Consider the following 15,456-nt stretch of genomic DNA (forward strand, 5'->3'; position numbering starts at 1 on the left):
GTCCCCTTGGCCTTCCCCTCCACTCCACCGTCAGTCCAGCTCTAGACAGTCCTTGCAAACAACTGGGGGGAAGGGTCTTGTCTTCAGGCACTCCTACTCTCTCTTGCAGGATTTTTGATTTATTGTGATTTTTAAGCCAAAGTAGACTAACACAAATGCCCTCTTAGAGCTTTAAAGCATCTCCTGGACCAGGAATGGTGCAAAAGATTAGAGACATTGTTGAACTTACTCTTACCCCATCACCATGGGACTGGTTTGTTATCAATAATGGTTTTTGTAACCTTCTCTCACCAAATGAAGTTTTGCTCCTTCTAGTCATGGTAATTTGGAAAGACACTGGGGTAGTCACTTCTGAGCTCTGGTGGCCTGTGCCTACACTTCCTCTAAGCACCATCAGATGACGGATTTTGATCCTTGGCAGCATAAGCCCATGCCAGTCTTCTATTCGGATCTGTGTATCTAAAGAAAATTAATTCTTCATTGTTTAAATTTGATTCCTATGACTAATTCTCAATCATTACCGAGACTTAAAATATAATTCAGAGGCATTTTTCGAAATATCCTTAAATACCAATCTCAAATAGGAGCAGTTGGTTTTATAACACTTTAATAGGCTTTCTGAGCGTCTGTCAGAGAATAGCTTTGACTTAAAATAAAATTGCTTTTCTTATCTGAAGCCTTCTGTGAGGCTCGAAGACAGTGTGGCAGGGTCTACTTCTACCTGTAATGAAGACTTCTCAGTTGGCCTTGGCATCAGCCCCATGTCAAAACTCATAGCCTCTCTTGTCATGGAATTCACTTACAAGGTATCTGAAGGACCTACCCCTGTCTGCTGCAATCAATGAGGCAAGCCACACTCCCTGCTCCTGATCTTTAACTACACAGCTCACTTACTCGTCATGGTACCTGCCGTCCTCACACCCATGCTATGATTTACCTCACCAGGGTGGGGAAGAATTAAATAAGTAATACATGTTAAACTCTTCACCTGCATAGAGCAAGTCCTCAATAGCCTCCTGTTATAAATATTATTACTAGTGTTTTGCCACTCTATGTGTTAAAAAATCCCATACAAGAGATGGAAGGAATAAAATGGAATTTAGACAAAGATAAGATTTGTAGGTTGACTCTAGCACTAAAATAGTAAAATATCAATTTTGTGTTGCTTTAAACTTCTATGAAACCTTTTTTTTTTTTTTTTTCCCTCTCCACCCACCCCCCTCACAGACAGGAAGAGAAAATTGTTGAAGCTTAAATAACCAATGATCCTTTGTTTTAACATGTGATGGATACTCAATAATTGGGAAATAATTGTTTCAATTTTAAGAAGCTGGGACATTTTTTTCTTTGGCCTTTAAAGGGCACACCAGCTCTGCCTGCATTCTGTCTTCCTTCTGGTGCTTCCTCTATCATACCCAGGCTGCCATACTTCTTCTTAGCACACCAAAGAAGCCACAGCACAGAAAATTTCAAATTCCATCTAGATCTAATTTGAGATTTTCCAAAAGTTATTTTTTTATCACTTTAAATAATAGTCAGAATATCTCTGTAGCATTCATCAATCTGCCAGGATGTGAAGACACAGTCTACCAGCTCAGCGTGAAGGCTGAGCGGTAGGTCATGACAGAGGGACTTCTTCCTCACCCAGGCTCCTGGTAGTATCAAACTGAACCCTGTTTTGGCAGAACAAAGTTTCAAATGTCATAATGAAAGGCTGTGATTTGCCTCTTTTGCATTTAACGTAAGCCTGGATAATTTCTTTAAATTTGAGTTGATTTCATGCTTGTGCATTCTCCTTGACTGCGTAAATGTTAAGGTTCTGCTGATGTTAAAGACAAGGCTTTTATAATCATGAAATAGAGACTTTGAGTAGCCATCCACTAGAAGAGTTATCTACTAGAAAGCAGACACCTCAAGGCAATATGCTAAGACCAAAATCTTTGAATATAGGACATTGCTTTTATGTAAGGTAAAGGATGTTAAAAAAAATGCTATCAGGAGGCAGAACCAGGGCATTGTGGTTAAAAATGCAGAACTTAGTACCGGCCTGCTAAATTTAGTAGGGACTAATTTTGTGCAAGTGATAAACTCTCTGTGCCTCAGTTTCCTTCCCTATGAAATGACAGTAACATTGCTACCTACCTCGTCGGTTTGGGGAGAGGATTAAATGCAATAATATTGGGAAGGTACTTAATGAAATAATATTGGGAAGGTACTTAGAAGAGTGCCTGGTCCATAATAAGTACCAGAGTAAGTGTCAGTCTATTATTATTGCTCGAAAGAGTACATACATGACAACAACTGATGTTGACATAAAAAGAATCTTACCTTTGAGTTTGTTACAGTGAACGGGCAAGTTTATTAAAACACCTCAGTCAGTAAGCAATATTATTTAACTTTGGAAATTTGGTAACTCCATGCTTCTCTTCATGACACAGAACTCTAGTACCTTGTCAGGTGTCTCAGTAGAGGGAAAGTTATTTTCTGAACTACATGTTGGTCCTCTTACAGGCTTCCTGGTGGCACACCTCCAGGCACAGATAGAATCGACTTCCATTTGGGGCTATATCTGTGTTTTGAGAAAGCCAGAATCTACAGGTCTATCTACAGAAATGGCAACAATACTGGATCTTCAAATACATGAATAGAGCATAGTTTGTCACTCTTGTCCTTCATTCTTCTTAATTCCTCAATTCCTGCTTAGTCTCTTCCAATAATATGTTACAACTTTCTGCAGAGACCTCTTACATATCTTTCATTCCATACACACATGTCATTTTTTTGAATTTTAATAATTTTAATTTTAAGTACTATAATTTAAAATTTTTCAGTGTTGCTGGTATATAGAAAAAAACTGATTTTTTGTATAGCATGCCATTAAATCTAAAAATCTTATTAAATTCAATTACTAGTTCAAATGGTTTCATTTTTTCCATTTTTTGTAATTTTTGTTTTCATTTTCTTAGCTTATTCCAATGTCTAGGACCTCCAATGCAATTTAGGATATGACAAAGCGTGCAGCTTTCTTTCTGGGAGATCTTAAATTATATATCCAACTTAATTCAGTGTAGCTGAGTTATGTTTCCTAGAAGTTTGTTCATTTCATTTAAATTTTCACATGTACTTATAAACCTTATTATATCCCCTTAGCATTTTTAAAATCTGAGGTATTTATAGTGCTATACCAGCCTCACTCTAGACATCAGCAATTTTTATATTTACTCAGTTTGCTAATATTTCTACTAGATTTCTGTCCATTGTTTCAGTCTTTTAAAAGAGCCAAATTTGGCTTGTTGATTTCCTCTGTTGTGTTTATATTCTTCATTTTGTTAATTCTTATTATTCTCTTCCACCTTACTTGGTATAACCTGCTACCTTTTCTAATTTTTGAGAATGGATATGTACCTCATATACCTTTTCCAATACATGCTTTTAAGATATAAAAATCCCTCTCAGGTACATTAGCTACATTCTACAAGTTCTTATATGTAGTATTTTCTTTAGTATTCCTTTCACGATTCTTTACAATTTCCATTGTGTATCTTACCTATCACTTGATAGCATTTTGTTGTTTAATTTTGGGGTTTTAGGGATGCCTGGGTGGCTCAGTCAGTTAAGCATCTGCCTTCAGCTCAAATCATGATCCCAAGGTCCTGGAGCCCCGCATCAGGCTCCCTGCTCAGCAGCAGGTCTGCTCCTCCCTCTCCCTCTCCCCTTCTCACTTCCCACTTGTATGCACGCTCGCTCTCTCTCTCTCTCTGTCTCAAACAAATAAATAAAATCTTTAAAAAATAATAATAATAATTTCAGGATTTGAATTAGGAATTTTATTTTTTATACTATTGTTTTCCACCTTAATTCCATTGTGGTCAGAGAACATATTCTGATTGATTTTAATACTTGGAGGCATTGAACCAGGTTTTCTGACCCAATAATAAGTCAGTTTTGATAAAGCTCTTTTTTTGAAATGTTTTTCTCATTTGGGGGCTTGGCATTATGTACATGTCTCTTTGCATTTTGTTAGTTTGTTGAGCAGTTTTCTTGTATCCTTCCTGACCTTTGTCACATGTACCATCTGCTATGGAAGAGATGTGATAAACCTTCCCATTATGATTATGACTATCTTGGTTCTATCAATTTTTGCTCTCTGTATTTTAAAGCTATACTTTGGGGATTGTAGGGGGTAAAAATGCACACCTTTTCCTGATGAATTAACCCCACTGTAGATTTGTGATCATTCTGCTTGCCACAGATCTCTCTGTCATGCTGTGCTCTGATATTAGAAGAGCTAAATGAGCCTTATTTTGATTAAGTTTAAATGTTACATTGTTTCCAAATACTTGATTGAAGACTTTTTGTTTATTTATTTTAATTTGGTTTCTTATAAACAAGATATAGAGAATTGTGTTTATTTTACCCAATATATCTAGAGTCCTCAATTCATTTGTTTATTGAAATTACTTATGTATTTAGCTTGAAGTTTATCATCTTCTTATAGCTTTTTAATTGTATTATTTTTATTTGTTCCTTTTCATCTCTGGTCTTCCTTTATATAAGTTAAGGGTCTTTTTTAATTGTATTTTTAACTCTATTAGTGTATACATCGTTTGTAGTATTACATGTTGTTACTGTTCTAGTTGACACTGTAGGCATTACTGGATTTAATACAGTCCAGTGGATTTTATTCCTTTAAGATTTTTCAGACAATGATAGGGACTTGGAATGGTTTACTTTATTCATTTTTATTCCTACTTAAAAAAATCGGTTTAATTATGCAGACAAATACATCATAAAAGATAAATGAATATAATATTTGTTTTTTAGTTTCATTAATGTTTATTTATATTTATGCATTTTATTTACTCTTTGCTCATTCCTGGATTTCTTTCTTTCTGAGATCATTTTCTTTCTTTCTGAAGAATTCTCACAAGTTTTTATTTATTGGTATTTTAATGATGTTTTTAAAGAAATACTTGGTTTTCCAATTATTTGCTTGTTTAAGATTATCTTAATTCATTTTTTTTTACTTTTTCCATTATTCTTTTTTTTTTCAAAGATTTATTTACTTCAGAGAGAGAGAACATGAGCAGGAGAGGCAAGGGGAGAGAATGTCAAGCAGACTGCACGCTAAGAACAGAGTCCGATTTGGGGCTCAATTGCACAACCCTGAGATCATGTTCTGAGCCAAAAACCAAGATTCAGATGCTCAACTGACTGAGCCACCCAGGTGCCCAACCTTACTTGCTTCCATTATTCTTATCAAATGGCCAACTGTTAATCTTTGCTTCTTTGAAGGTAATATGCCCTTTTCTCCCCTTTGGGTGCATTTAAAATCTCTTTCTCTTTCTTTATCTCTCCATTTCTCTCTCTCCCTCCCTCCACTTTTCATTAATCTTTATAATTTTCCATGTTGGGATTTGTAGAGCTTTGTGAATCTGTGACTTTAATAGCTTTAGAAAATTCTCAACCATTGTAACTTTAAATACTGCCTCATTCTCTCTAAACTGTTTTTGGTACTCCCAGTTATATGGATGTTGACTTTTCTCCACTGTCTCATATTTTTTGTTCTCTATAAAGTTGTCTATATTTTTAATTTTGGCCATTCCAACTGGTATAAAGTGCTATCTCAATGTGGTTTTGATTTGAATCTTAATAGAAAGGTCATCTGTACCCCAATGTTCATAGCAGCAATGACCACAGTCACCAAAACTGTGGAAAGAGCCAAGATGCCCTTCAAAGGACGAATGGATAAAGAAGACGTGGTCCATATATACAATGGAGTATGATGCCTCCATCAGAAAGGATGAATTCCCAACTTTTGTATCAATATGGACGGGACTGGAGGGGATTATGCTGAGTGAAATAAGTCAAGCAGAGAGAGTCAATTATCATATGGTTTCACTTACTTGTGGAGCATAAGGAATAACACGGAGGACATGGGGAGATGGAGAGGAGAAGGGAGTTGGGGGAAATCGGACGGGGAGACGAACCATGAGGGACTGTGGACTCTGAGAAATAAACTGAGGGTTTTGTGGGGGGAGGTGGGGAGGAATGGGCCTGGTAGCGGGTATTAAGGAGGGTATGTATTGCATGGAGCACTGGTGTGGTGCATAAACAATGAATCTTGGAACACTGAATAAATAAAATAAGATTTTTAAAAAAAATGTCTATAGTGTGGGTCTTTTTATATTTATCTCACTAATTAATATGCATATTTTCTTTTGACCCGTCCATCAGTTTGCTATCCCTGGCTTCTGGTGGTTTAATTTTTATCAAATTCATTTATTCACAACTTAACTTCAAGTATTTTTCACTTAATGAAATTCCATATACTTTTTATTAGGTTGATATTTTCTGGCAAAGTGGTATGCATTTTTATTTATGTTTTTCATCTTTTTCCTCGGGTTTATTAAATAAATTATTCATTGTTATTTTGAAGTTACTGTCTGCCAATTCTGAAATACGGGTCACCTACATGTATTACAGCTTACTTGACTTTTCATAATTCAGTCTTATTGCTTGGTACGGCTGGTAATACTCGGTTATCCTTGTGACAGTGTGCATAAAAGATATAATGGCCCTGAATTATATTTTCCTCCACATAGCTTCCACCTTTCCCCCTCGTCAGATAGAGTAGGAGGCTGCTCACTTCGACCCGACCAAGAAGGGAGTGAATGAGAACAGGCCGACACTTTGCAAGGTTCATGCCGCCCTGGTCCTTTGCCTTCAGTTTCAGGGCACGGCCTTTCAGGAAGCTGGTGAAATCAGGGATGCTGACCATGGCTCCTCCCCACTGGTGGATCTTCTCACGAATCCATATCTTCTGGAACTGAGACTGTGGCAAACTCTGTCCCAGGCTTTAGAGATGTTCTTCTAAAATCCTCAGTTCCTGCCAGACTTTGGCTTTGGTTGAGGAAAAGACAGGTCAAGTGTCAGGTGTGGTTCTTGGACCCTTTAGTCAGAGCGGGATTTTGGAAGCTTTTATCTTCATTATTTTTTTTTTCTGAAACCCCACAAAATTATCAAAAACTCTTCTGATTCCTTTGTGTCTTATTTCTCCCCTTCTCCCGAAGCAGCCGAGATTCTCAGAAACAACCCTGGCATGACAGATGACAAATCCCTCAAGGAAAACTGACGTTGTAAAATGTTGGTTTATGTCCTGATGGTAACTTTCAAGTCCTGGCTGATGCAGAAACCACAATACCTTCAAACAGAGGGGTTTGTGCTTTATTTGATTTTTCTACTTGTGAGTGGAAATAATGGTCTGCTATAAGCCTCCCATCTGAATTGGAGCAGAAATTCCAAGTCTTGATTTTTTTTGGGTGGGAGGTGGGGGAGATCTGGAACTTACATGATGAAACTGGGCCACAAAGAGAGAATAATATCATCTCTAAATTAGATTATCAGCAACTGCAAGTTCATTTTAAGAAAAAAATACCCTTTTGTGTTTAGCCATTCTTTTATCTTTTTAAAAGTTTCTGTTAAGGGACGCCTGGGTGGCTCAGTTGGTTAAGCAGCTGCCTTCGGCTCAGGTCATGATCCCGGCGTCCTGGGATCGAGTCCCACATCGGGCTACTTGCTTGGCAGGGAGCCTGCTTCTCCCTCTGCCTTTGGCTGCCATTCTGTCTGCCTGTGCTTGCTCTCTCTCCCTCTCTCTCTCTAATAAGTAAATAAAATATTAAAAAAAAAAGTTTCTGTTAAATCCTACAAAAAAAAAAGCCATATAATGTGTGAGTGTTATGATAGGGTTTTTCTCTTATAGTTAATCTTTTCTCCATAGTAATAGTGTGTGTGCATGTGCATGTGTGTGTGTGTGTATTTACCTTTACACGGATAGTTGAATTTTATATTTTTTTAATTCATTGTACAAAGTGTATTGTTTTCAGGAAATAAGCACACATAACATTGAACAAACCTCTCAAAATGTTATTAAATAAGCAGAAAACTAAAAATTAAAGCACCAAGAATCACTGAGTGGTAAATAAATTAGGAGTATCTAATTGGACTTAAAATATGCATCATTTACAATGTAGGTAATTTGAATAATGTGTGTTCATCAAAACTAAAGACTGAATGAATTCAATATTGAAGAACACCTATGCAAAAAGTTTAGCTATTTTCTTCAAGAAGCTACCCAGACTCTAGTAAATCGCATACAAGAAGTTGTGTTCTTGGGAGAACACCTATAAAGAGAATTATTAATAAACATAATACACAGCAATATATGGCTAATTTTAAATGTGCTATAATTAGAAACTATGGTTACATTCTGCACATTCCATTAGGAAACAGAACTTTCTTTTGTCGCTGCTTAGGCAATCTCTCATGACCAAGAGCCGTACACACCAGTGCAAAAGACTTTTAATTAAAACTACAGATTGTAGCAATTGTGAATTGAAATACCACCAGACTTAGATCCCATGAATTTCTAGGGCATGCCTTCTTTTAATAAATGTAAACAATCACTCATTGCATACCCAGGAGCAAAGTACTCACTCTGGCCGTGGTTGCCAGTCACAGATGAGACCATTCTCTGGGATGGAGCTTCCAAGCTCAGAAACAGCACCAGCATCATGAAATATGGAATTCACAGCCCAGAGATGAGCAGTTTTCTGGGAAGCAGACACTCACCTGGATGAAGAGAAACCTGAGTCCATCAGGAGGAAGGTAGAAGAGACAGGGCTTGAGTTTCTAGGAATTCGTGAGAAACAGCATCTATTTGAAATGCAAAGTGAGGCACAAATGTAATCGTACAGTTTAGTACCCACATTGAAAAGTTAAAAAAAAGGAAACTAATTAGCAATAATATATTTTATTTAACCCAATCTGTCAAAAATGTTTTCATTGCAACCTATAATCAATATAAAAATTTTTGATGCATTTTACATTATCTCTTTATACCGAGTTTTTAAAATTATTGTGTATTTTACATGGATAGAACATCTTAGTTTGAACTAACCAAATTTTAGATGCTCAATAGCCACAGTTGGTTAATATCACTATGCTGGACAGCATTTATCTAAAGCCACAGAGTTTGTTTTAAGAATTATAAATGTCTACACATCGCAGCCTTTGGAAAAACAGCTGATGGCTAGAGCCAGGCAGCATAATTAACAAATTAACAAATTACCTTATTTTAAAGATTCAACAAGCATGTTCATTTCCTGATTGTTAATACCTTTAATGCATGAAGTTCTGTTAATATTTAAATACACCAAATAATACAATATGCCATTGGTAACTAAAGATATATTTAATTAAAACATGAAAATATGGATGTGAAGAAAACACAGAAATACTAAACTAGGGTTTGTACTAAGAAAAGAGGGAAGTAGGTATTATGTGTAGTCATGAAAAGATACTTGTTTGTAACTGTGAAACTTCCTTTTTTTTTATATTGTCTTATTTGAGTCACCGTAAAATACATCATTAATTTTTGATGCAGTGTTCCAAGACTCATTGTTTCTGCACCACACCCAGTGCTCCATGCAATCCGTGCCCATCCATGCCCTCCTTAATACCCACCACCAGGCTCACCTATCTCCCCACTGCCCTCCCCTCTAAAACCCTCAGTTTGCTTCTTGGAGTTCACAGTCTCTCATGGTTCATCTCCTCCTCTGATTTCAAAGGAACTTTTTTCAAAAGAAACTATGTTCAATTTCACATTTCTCAATATTACAGGTTATTCATTAGTGCCCAAGTAGCAGACTTTATTTTACCTTTTCCTCACGGAAAAATATCTGCTACGAGGCATAAGTTAAAATACCAGAACATTGGGGCGCCTGGGTGGCTCAGTGGGTTAAGCCGCTGCCTTCGGTTCAGGTCATGATCTCAGGGTCCTGGGATTGAGTCCAGCATTGGGCTCTCTGCTCAGCAGGGAGCCTGCTTCTCTTCCTCTCTCTCTGCCTGCCTCTCTGCCTACTTGTGATCTCTCTCTGCCAAATAAATAAATAAAATCTTAAAAAAAAATACCAGAACATTTATACTCAGTTTAGTGTTTAAAATATGAAAAACTGAAAAAGTTTCAAAAGAAAGAATCTACACATTCCATTCTTTCTGGTTCCTGAATATACGCATTTTCTTTTTTTCTTTTTCTAAAGATTTTATTTATTTGACAGACCAGAGATCACAAGTAGGCAGAGAGGCAGGGAGAGAGAGAGAGAGGAGGAAACAGGCTCCCTGCTGAGCAGAGAGCCTGATGCGGGCTCGATCCCAGGATCCTGGGATCATGACCTGAGCTGAAGGCAGAGGCTTTAACCCCCTGAGCCACCCGGGTGCCCCTGAATATACGCATTTTCTCAACAGAAACCATGGAGAATTCAAAAACGCTGAAGGAAGGAGGAAAACAAATTTCCCCAAGGCACACCACCCGATTTCAACAAGAACATCCCCATGCCGTACAAACCACAGACACCTGATAGGACCGGGCCAGCCCTTGTCACTCGTCAATACAAATCCTGAATCGTTTTCCGTATCAGGACCCAAACACACTCTTGGTGGCCCTGTGACATGATTTTGGTAGTCTGAGCTAATTTTAATTAGTCTCATTTTCAAATTTGTTGGTGTTCTCCCTTATGGAACATTTATTCTCTAAGCGAAATAGACTGCTTACTGCAAGGCAGGGGTGCTTCTCGCCAGGAGCACCTGTTACCAGTTTGTTGTTAGGCGGCTGGAAAATTACAGATAATGAAAGGAAGGCTGGGGGGTGGAAATCACAGCATTCCACAGTGTGTGAAAAAATAACCTTAATATCCATTTCCCAGCTCTTCTTCACAGAAACAGAGTGCATGTACCTAAATTGCCTTTGCAAATAGCAGTGTTGGCGGGCACCTTCTCTATATCATCAGGTGTGCCTGAGTAGACATTAGTCATGTTTCCTTTTTAAGAATAAGAGCTGATGGCAAGACCCTCTTTTGTTCCACAACAACTTAAGACATAGGGTGTCTTCCATGTCTTTAGTACGTAACAACCACATGAAAATAGTCCTGAAAGTGAGGAGGAGGTAGGAAGAGGTGCTGACATTAACTATAATTAGGGACTAAAGAAACCCCAAGTAATTTGGGCATTTATTTTTTGACATTCAGATATAATGTGTGGTTACTCTGCCAAATGATTCAATCACAGTAATCATAGTTTTCATAAACTCAATAAATAATTTCCTGCATTTCAGGTCTTTGCACATCATGGACAATCTTTCCTAGTCACAAGGAATTAAAGAAAGTATTTCTGAGTTATGGCTCCTCATTAACGACCATTCATCAGAGGGTGAGACACTGAACATCAGAAGAGGAAAGTCACGACCCAAGGTACAAAAGACACAAATGTCAAAATGGAGGGCGAAAGGCAGTGGGTTGATGAGCTGGCGGACAAGGATGGCGGTCTCTCCTCTCTTACCTGGAAGGATGACAACTTGTTCCATGGCATCAGCTTGGATTACTGTGTGCAACTTCCACTCAACAGGAAGAAAAGGCGTATGTACTTGTTTCTGAATTGACTGAGCCCCGTTCACGTGGCCAGAATAAATGTCTTCCCTAACCACACGGAGCGGGGGGCTCCAGCCCCTCTCCAGTGAAGCTCAGCCTTGCAAATAAATACTAAGTCTAAACTCATTCCAAAGTGGAAGAAAGAAAGAAAAAGAATTAAAAAAAACAAATCTCTATCATATCAAAGCAATCTTTTTTTGTAGGGCATCTGGGAGACATTAGAAGGAGGATGAACAAGGCTAAATATAGGGGACCGAGCCGGGCCAGACAGCAGCCCACCAACAAGCCCCACCACTTTCATGGAGCTCAAAATGATGGGAGAAGAATCCCAGGACATGGAGACAAGAACGTTTGAGATTTATATTAGGAAGAGACATTGGAAAGTTGTTTTCCAGGGAATAAATAAATATTCCAGAGAATAAATGAATAAATTCCTCCCTTCTTGGACTCGAGGCATCAGTAATTCCAAATCTAGACAGTGATGGGGAGGGAAGAGGGGCTTGCCCATTCTCCACTCTGGTCTCGCTTCCCTGAATCTGCAGTTAGGACTGATCCAATCCACCCTGAGATATTTTATAACCAGAAGCTAAATATTCCCACTCTCCCTTGCCAATTTTTCTACAAGCGAGTTTCTTTCTCTCTGTTTGAGAACACTTACTGCACAAATGGCAGACTTAAGAATGACCTCCCATCTGGTGTTAGACCCTTTTTATCCATTTTACAGTAGACAAAGTGAATAGGAAACAATGTTTCCCTCATTTCTCTTATTGCATTCAAAATGTGCTTTTCAATTAAGAAGATGGGATTGCGGAGGAGGGTTTCTTTTCAATTGGAGGTCAGTTAGTGCTCCCATTTCAGAAGATTGTACAGTATTTTAAAAGGAAGCAGAGTCAGTATCATTTGTACTAAGCTAGAAAACAATTAACTGGTGCCCTAACAAACTGATAGTCACAGTAAGCTGCTTTTATTGAAAAATCATGGGAATAACTGATGTAAGGAAATGCAACTGTCAACAAGTAAAACTGTGTGATTATTTTGTCTGGACTTCCAGCTGAGGAACAATTTGCATCAACAAACTAATTATTTTTTTTTCTTGAGTTTCTAACAAGTTTATCTATTAATTTATGGATGTGCTAAAAACCACTAAATGGAAACCTGTGTCAAATGTAAATATTGATCTCTGTTTCAAAGGCAACAAGTACACTCCGAGGACCAAGAAGGAAAACGGTTCACAGGCAACTGGGCAGGACCCTCCTGGGGTCATGATGAAGATCGCCGCTCAGGCCCATCTTGGTTATGGTCACAGCAAGGCCACTACTTAGGTGCTGTTAGGATACTCATCCTCTCTCAAAACTATAGGGTTTAAAGAAGCCTAGCTCCCTCTCCCAAGATGAGTCTCTTAAAAGTATATTTAAAAAGAAGAAGACAGGAGAATAAGACAGAGCATTCCATTTGGGAAGCATCTGTTGTGAGACGAACTGACTGAAGTCTTGCTGAAGTCTGGGACATGACCTGTGTGTTGGGGGGGGTAGGGTGCGCTGAGTTAAGGACTTCTGAACATAATGATTATATGATCAATGAGGAGAACAAATTAACTGAGTGTGATCTCCATGCCCCCTCCAACATTTTGGAAAGGCTATGGTGGACAATAGGAAACTTGAGAAATTCTAGGTAGGAGGAACTTGGGAGTACTGATCTGGTCCTATGGGTCCAAAACAGAACTTTTCGTGACAGCAAATTTGCAAGGTGAGTATATGCGTTGGTCCAGATTACCTGCTTTTTGCAGGTGGCTTGGGAGCGGGGAGGTCCCTGACCAGGGTTTCATCTGTCAGCTACTTACAGAATGCTAAAATTGGCTCTCTTAGAATAGTGACCTTCATAACCTCGCCTCAACTTACAGATGGAGAAGTCCCCCATAGGTATGGCCAAGGTTCCGAGAATCAAGTCAACTAAAAGCAGCTGGGTCCTGAGTCAGGTGTCCTGTCCTATCTTGGAGTCCCCTTCCTATGACACTGCTGGTTCTTTGGCTCTCTCACATCCCTCCCTCTGAGGACATTTAGAGCAAAGTTACAGATGGAGCAAATGAAGCCATAAGACATGGCCAACTTTGTGTGACTCATAACTTACCTTCCCAGGGAGAGTCAGTGTCCCCCCCCAGGAGTGGCTACCCAAACAGGAGTGGGGAAGCCTGGTTCAAAATCACAGTGAACGGTGCTGATCATAAACGTATGTCCTTTCCTCTGTGGTCTCTCTGCAATAGTCATGACATCTATTCGACTTGTTTTTAGTGACATGATAAGGAAACATATGTTTGAATTAATGCACAAACTTCACCATTCACCTTTACCGCAAGCAGTGTCAGGTTTGAATGAAATGTGAGCTCCTTCAGCTTGTATGTGGAATCACTGAAATGCACCTTTGTGTTTCCCAGCCTGTAGGTGCACATGTACTTTGTTCTTACCAGGACAGCAGAAACCTTGCCCAAATCCAGAAACACTGCACAAAACCAACCCAGCTGCGTTTACTTCACTTCTTGCTCTGTGCAAATTCACCAACACTCTGCATTCAGCTTAATGGTGAGTAGGGAAGGACAGAAAGCAACAGGGAAGTACAGATGACCTGATCTTCCTCCTTCCACATCATCATTTGCCGCTTAACTGGTTGGTTAATACAGGAAATGAACACTAGTTAGAAGGGATTTCAAAGGGCTCTTGGCTGCTCTGTGTCTTAGAATGGCATTGCCTTCTTTCTGCATTTGGAGTAAGTCCCTGTTCAAAAGGGAAATGTTCTCTGGGGGCTTTCCGTGCCCCTTTGCACACAGACATTGTGGACGTACCTGGGGCTTGCTTTGGGTCTCTTGTACTCCTCTCTCACCCATTGTGGGGACACAGGAATTCCAATGGCACATTACGAAAGCTACATACAAAAGTGACAGTGAGGCATAGCATACACACATTGCATGCCCCTCCTCTGCCTGTGTACAAAACACACGTTCAAACATCAGATTGTCAAGAACGGCGGACAGCAACAGCAGAGCATTACAGCAAGCGTGGTGCCCTTCTGTGCGGTGTGTGGAGGGAGGGCTGGTGTTACCGCACGTGCCCCACACCCCTGAAGCCCCAGTCTCCTTAAAGCATGTGTGGCTAAGCTGTGTCTAAAGTTCTAAGCACAGTTTAGAAATCCTTGTATCTTCGATGGTAAATTAAACCCCATACATACAAACCGAAAAATGTCTATATCCTGTGGCATCAACAGGAATCAAACTAATAGAACCTTTCCACCTAACCGACCAAGGCATACATGCTAATATCTCCTATCACATCAAAATGTGAGAGTATAATGATCTGTGTTCCTGAGCTGATAGTCATAAGGTCACATCTAGGCAAAGACATCTCGAAGATGAAAGCCTGTTGCTTTGGCACATCAGGGAAACCAAGGTAATCAAAATCCTAAGGCATGGATCTGAGAGTGATAAATAAGGGAAGACTTTTTTGGTGGCCTCATCCACACCTCATGTCCTACTTTTAGGGAATTCTTTTATTGATTTACTGAAGGGTTGCAGATACAAGGTAATTTTAAGGGTGACCAAGATATGATCTTTGGCCTTTAGTTCTGTGAAAATTAAAGTTTAACAGGAGACTACGTAAACCATCCAATTTAGAAAAAAGTAATTTTCTTAGAATTAGTGGGGATGAGCATAAACCAATGTCGCTATCTTAAACAAAAATACGTGAACTCTCTTGCTTTAACATTTTCTTGTTACTATATTCTTTTAACGTCTCATTCTCTTATGACTGGAGTTAGGTATTTGTATTATTTTGTATTTTAAAAGGAAGTACTTAGGGCTGACATATTAAAATAATTTTATAGAAAATAAGCTCACAATGACTACTGAAAGGAAAAATTTTCTAGGGCTTTTGCTAATATAATTCCTTATGTGGGTGGGGCAGATTCCAAACGAGTAAGAATCACA

Source organism: Neovison vison, chromosome 1, assembly GCF_020171115.1.
Source record: "Neovison vison isolate M4711 chromosome 1, ASM_NN_V1, whole genome shotgun sequence".
NCBI classification, from domain to species: domain Eukaryota; kingdom Metazoa; phylum Chordata; class Mammalia; order Carnivora; family Mustelidae; genus Neogale; species Neogale vison.